At 53.9% G+C, this 6,026-nt stretch overlaps 1 protein-coding gene across 1 annotated transcript in view; it reads left to right on the top strand.

Moving 5' to 3' along the window:
* The first annotated feature begins 398 nt into the window (after positions 1–398).
* ZC3H7A (zinc finger CCCH-type containing 7A) overlaps positions 399–6,026 on the top strand; it is a 37,436-nt gene continuing 31,808 nt past the window's right edge. Inside the window, exon 1 of the mRNA XM_065924343.1 lies at positions 399–546. The gene's annotated coding sequence lies outside the window, so the exon portion shown is untranslated. The remainder of the gene's footprint in view (positions 547–6,026) is intronic.

Here is a 6,026-nt window from a genome sequence, read left to right as displayed (position 1 = left end):
GAAACGAGGTCAGTTCCCTGTGAGGCGCTGTTCTAACTCCCCGCTAGCCTCTGCTCCGGGGCCGCGCGGTCCAGAAAAACACACGTCCGGCGCGCATCCATTTGAACCGCACGTCCACCCCCAATCGGCTCCCTGGACCGCTGCTTCCGGGAGCCACGCGGCCGCTCCAGTGGCTCCGCCCCGCGGACGCAGCCCGGCGCGGACCGCACGCCCGCCTCGGAGGCGGCCCCGGAGGCCCGGGCTGAGGGTCGCCGCCTCCCGGTGCCGCCGCCGCCGCCGCCCGGCCAGACGTGGCGCCGCCACCGCCCCCGGCGCCGACGCTCGCGGGCGCAGCCAATGGCGGCGTCTCCCGGGCGGCGGGCGCGGCCTCCGGCCGCCAGAGGGCGCCGCGCGAAGGCCAAGGAGCCGCTGCCGCCGCCACCGCCGCCGCCGCCGCCGCCGGGTCGCGGAGGGAAGCTGCGAGCGAGCGCCCAGGCCACCGCTGCCGCCGCCGTCGCCCGCTCACCGCGCGCTGCTGCCCGCCCGCCGGCGCGGCCGTCCCCGCAGGTAGGTGCGCGCCGCCCGCCCGCCCGCCGGCCCGCGCGCCGCCCGGCCCTCGCCCGCCGCCGCCTCGTGCTCGCGCGCGGCCGGTAACGGACACGGGCGGGGGAGGGGCGCGCGCTCGGCCGCCCCGCGGCGGAACGGCGGCCCCGGGGCCGCGGGGCTCGGCCACAAAGGGCGCGCGGCCCCGGCGCAGGGGCGGCCCGAGCGCGCGCCGCCGCCCGGGCCCCCGCGGGCGCGCCGACGGGGGCGGGCGGGTCCCGGTGCCTCCCTCCCTGGGGGTCGGCGGGGGGGCGCGTCTCCGCCAAGTGGGGCGCAGGGGCGCCGCCGCGCGCCCCATTCCCGCATGTGTTTCGGTTGACAAAACACCCCCTCTCTGGATATTTAACTAAAAAATATACATTTTCTCGTACTATTTGTGTCTGTTCCGGTGATCGAGGACCCCCACCCCCCACCAATCCAGTACCTTGGGTTTGGGGGCGGGAAGGATGCTCGCGGGGCCCTTGGCTCATTAATTTCAGGTCACTTTCCCTCCCCACCCCGTTATTATTATTATTTTTTTGGCGCGGGGCTCACGTCTAGGACGCGCACGAATGGTTTCCTGTCTTTATTGTGGACACCGAGACGGCCCGGACTGGAGGTTTCTTGTCCCCACCCTTAAAGAATGAAGACCTGTCAGTTCCCATTAGCGTGAATTTCCTGTCGGCGACGGTCACTGCAGGGGTGTGGTCCAGCTGGAAAGCTCTGGCTGGTCCCGAGAGGTCGCGCCTGCACCCTGATTGGGTGAAATTTTCTGGACTTGGGTCTTTCCCCCCTCCCCCGTCCTCCGATACGTAGTTAGGTATTTTAAAGACCAACCGTCAGCCTGAAGTTCGTGTGAGCTGGCCCCGGAAGGTGGCCGCTGAGTGCCGGAGCGCTTGCAATGTGGCTTGACCTACTAGAGATGCCCTCTTCGGTGAAAGAAACACACCTGATTTTAAATCACTTAGGAGAAAACAGTTAAAACACCCCCATTCGTCATTTTTTCCCTGCTTAAATTATACAGGTTGAGATGTTAATGTTTCGAACATGTTGGGTTAACTTAAATACATTCTTAATGTCACTGGTTTCATTTTGCTCTCCCTTCTCGTTTTAACATGGCTACTTGAAAATTTAAAATTAGATATGTGACTGGCATTATATTTCTGTTGGACAGCGTTCAGCCAGAGCCTTGGAATGGGGCAGGGGTGATTAGGAGCCTGTGCCATCTGCTTATTTTTGCCTGCTTCTGTGATGGCATGTGGCCTCCTTCTCTGCTAGGCTCTCAAGGAATCCCCTGCCTCTTCCTTCTCACCCTCAACTGGACTGCCCAACTGGTTGCTTAATGAGGATCTTGTCCTAATTTGCAGAATAATTCAAATTAGTGGACGGAATTTTCTTTGCTGAAAAAATGTTTTCCATCAGCTGTCTACTGGAGTCTGCAGTTTCACTTAGAATCAGACCGTGAACTATCGAAGCTGAGTAGTGTGTGTGTGTGTGTGTGTGTGAATCAATTAGTATAGAATCTCAAGTCCAGTGACTCTTGGAGAGTTGTGAGCATTCCAGTAAAGGACAAGGTAGCTGTATTCTGTTGCCTTGGTTACTCTAGAATGGCTTTCAAGAGAAAGTATAATGTGTGGAGATTTGATTTCCAGATAATATCTTGAAGTGTGTGTGTGTGTTAGTGAAAATACTTTTTCTCCAGAATCTTAGGGTTGAAGGTGAAATTTGTGTTCTCTAAAGTGTGAAATGTTTGCCAATCAACAGAAAAACTCTAGATAGTATTTTTAGGGTGGAGAAATAAGAAAATATTAATCCAGAAGTTTAAAATATATACTTGTTCCAAATATTAATTTAAAAAATTTAATTCACATACACGCACACACACAATAGAAGCATTTTAAGTGAGGTGAAAGTTTCCTTTGATGCAAAGAAACAGGGTCATTTATCCTTACCAGGTTTTACCCAAATAAGCTTGCTTTTTAATTTTGTTACGAGTTTAGCGATGTGTTGTTTAGTTAACTGATTACTATTAATTTCACAAACTGTGAAGCCTTGGGAACCAGGTAATGGATACAGTAAAAGAGAGGCAGAAATTTTTCCGTTGCACAAGTGAGAAAGTGGAACCTTTGTGTTTTATAGAATACTTGAGTCTGGAGCAGGGTGGTAACCTGGCAGTTCACGCCTCTGCAGTCCTGGGCATGTCACTGACCCAGGGCCTGGGAGCCCCTGGGCAAGCTGCTTGTAAGATTATTTGTCTTTCTTGTCCATTCCTCCCATACAGGATTCCTGTGTCACGCAAGATGTTCCCTGGGCCTTAGGAGGCCTGAGCCCCGGAAGGGGCACCTGGCACATATTACATCTGAGCGATCTGAGAGCAAGTTCAAAGTGAACAGCTCTGGGTGGGGAGAGGGGTTGGGGGTGGAGTAAAAGTGTGAAATTTCCTCCCTGGTGTTGCTTAGCACAGCCTTCATCTTGGGGCTTTCATTTTCAGTAGAAGGGGCAAACCGCCTCATAAGTATATCCAGGAGGAGATTTCCCTGTTCCAAGAAGGTGCCGGAACATCTGTGATAATGTTTTCCTCCCTGGGTTCATGGTCTCTATGGGATGTGATGTATCCGCCTGCTTTTGGTGAGTGTTTCCATAGTGTAGGAACACTGTTGCAAGCTGGGGTGACAGGGAGCAGTTAACTTTAACTACTTTGCCTGGTGTTTGCGCCTTGACCCAAAGAGGCTTGAGTCTGAGGACCGCATTGACTACAGGCTGATGATTATAATTTTTCACTTGCAACTTAGGAATGCCTTTTTAGGCAAAAAGTCAGGCACTGTGCTGCACATTCCCTGGGGCACCTTCTCTGGTCCTGTGTGAGGATGTCTTGGAAGTACGGCTGTTTAATAATATTTACCCCCTTCCTAAACACATGATGTTGTGGGTGGAGCGTATTTCCACTTGCCACTCGGCCCTGGAGTACTGTCCTAAAATTCCCTGTGTCCACACCATTGACCCCCTCTGCTTCTCTTGAGTTGCTTTAAATTTCATCCCTTGCCAACGTCATCCTGTGTGCCTGAGTGTGCAGAGGGCTTTATTTATTCGGTTCCTCTTGAGTGGCACTGAAGTGCCCACCTGTCTGTGGCAGCTGCGTGCGTCTTTCAGAGCCCAGCCCCGGCGCCCTCGGAGCCACGCTGGCCCTCCTGGCAGAGCTCCTCGGATGGGAATTCAGGCCCAGGGCCAGCCCGGGCGGCGGGGCCGCTTCCTGGCTTGTGATGCTGGCCCGGCCGTGTCACTCCTGTGTGCTTCGACTTCCTCTCGCTACCTGCCTCTCAGGATTCTTAGGATTAGATGATTTCATACTCAGAAAGCACTTGGAGCAATGCCTGGCATCCAGTCAGAGCCGTCAGTGTTAGCTGTGATTTTTATCTCTGCCGAATATTGTAGTCACATTTCGTTTCCTCCGTGTCTTCTGATAATGGACTCTGGTTCCCAAAGTTACCATGAAAGGCCACAGTTTCGCGTTTCATGGTTTAGTGATAGCTTTGTACTAGGCTTCGATGTAGTGGGTGTCACCTCACAGGCACAGAATAAATATGTAAGGAATTATACCGGAGAGCCAGGGGACCTTGCCTCCTGTGAAGCTTCAGAGTGAGTAAGGAACTTAAAATCAGCTGGTTCCAGGAAGGTGATGTGTGTTCCGGTTTACAGGAGGTTAGCTAATTAATGAATTGTTGTTGTTCAGTGGCTCCCTCGTGTCCGACTCTTCCCGGGCCCCCTGGACGGCAGCATGCCAGGCTCCCCTGTCCTCCACCATCTCCCGGAGTTTGCTCAGACTCCGTAATTGAGTTTCTGGCTGATTCTGTTTATTTATTTTTACTGTTCAAAGCTCCCCCCCTCACCCTCCCACCACTTCCTTTCCGTTTAAGGAGAAGAGGGTGTGGCTGACTGGCTCTTCCCCTGTTGGTGATGAGTGAACTCTTTCAGGAGTGACTTAGGGTTTCAGGGTTTTCCTCTGTTGCGATCCAGTTGATTCCCACCCTATTGATTCACTCCCTTGTTTGTTCCCTGAGGACGTGGGGTCCCCCTCAGCCAGCCCCGCTGGCATCCCGTCACAATCCTCTTTGGCCCCGTCCTTTGGTTTATCACACCTGCCTTGACTGAACCGCTGTCCCAGGGACTTTGAATGGAGTGTTCTCTTTACACTCGGTCACCTCATTCATTCTTCGCTCAGGTTGACCTGGACCCAGGGAGTGTGAGGTGATCGTGGCTAAGAAAGACAGGGTGTCTCTTGGCAGGGAGTGAAGGGGGGGACAGCCTCTAAAGCTGACCCTGAAGCCCAGACTCAGGGCTGAAAGAGCAAGCTCAGGGCAGATCTGAGAAGGGTGTCGTGGGCAGGGGGAACCGCATGCATGAGCTGCCGGAAGCGTGGAGCCCTTGACTCACCCCAGGGACCCACAGGAAGAGGAGCAGCGTGAGCCAGGCCGGGTGAGGGCGGGGTCGCCGTCAGGAGTCTAGATTTGGTTTGGGGTGCAGAGGAGTTTAAGCAGGACCGCAGTACTCAGCTTGTGTTTTTAAAGAGCATTCCTATCAGTGTAGTGAGGGGGTGGGACAGTGGCGAGGCGGGGATGCAGAGCGGAGATGGGAAAGGAGGGAGTTGAGGCACCCCCTGGCCGGGGCTGGGTGGCCCCAGAGGCCTGAGCGCTCTCAGATCTGGGTGCCCGGCAGGTGCTTGACAGTGGGACCACTGTGGCTTTGGCGGTGGATTGGTTGGATGTGATGAGAGAGAGGTTTCTGGTTTGAGCCGTTGACCAGGAGGTGATTTCAGTACTGGGAAGGGCAGAGTTAGGCTTGGGAGGAGGAGGGTATAACATTAGGGGCCTTCCAGTTAGAAATGTTGAGTAAAGGTCACACACTGGCCCAGAATTTTCTATGGGTCTTACACATGTCAGTGTAGGATAGATGGCCTTTTGGTAAATGGCATTTGGGCAACTGGTAGCTATTTGAGAGGGAGTATGTATATATATACATATCACTCCTTAGAGTAAACTGGTAGATCCGGTTTAAGGGAAAAAAATTTTTTTTTAATGAAACAGTGAGACTACTAGATGAAAACAAGGAGAGTTATTTCATAATCTCAGAGTGGTGCAGACATTTCTTTCTTTCTTTAAATAATTTTCTTTCTTTCTTTATTTCGGCATTGTTGGGTCTTCACTGCTGCGAAGGCTTTTCTCTGGTTGCAGCGAGCAGGGGCTACACTAGTTGCGGTGCATGGTGCATGGACTTCTCGTTGCGGTGGCTTCTTTTGTTGCAGAGCATGGGCTCGAAGGCGTGCAGGCTTCAGGAACTGGTGTGTGGGCTTGGTAGTTGCAGCTCCCGGGCTCTGGAGCACGGGCTCAGTAGTTCTGGCACACAGGCTTAGTCGTTCCGTGGCATGTGGGATCTTCCCAGATCAGGGATCAAACCCTTGTCGCCTGCTT

Source organism: Muntiacus reevesi, chromosome 2 (genome assembly GCF_963930625.1).
Source record: "Muntiacus reevesi chromosome 2, mMunRee1.1, whole genome shotgun sequence".
Classification (NCBI taxonomy): Eukaryota; Metazoa; Chordata; class Mammalia; order Artiodactyla; family Cervidae; genus Muntiacus; species Muntiacus reevesi.
This window is presented reverse-complemented; position numbering and strand designations above follow the sequence as displayed.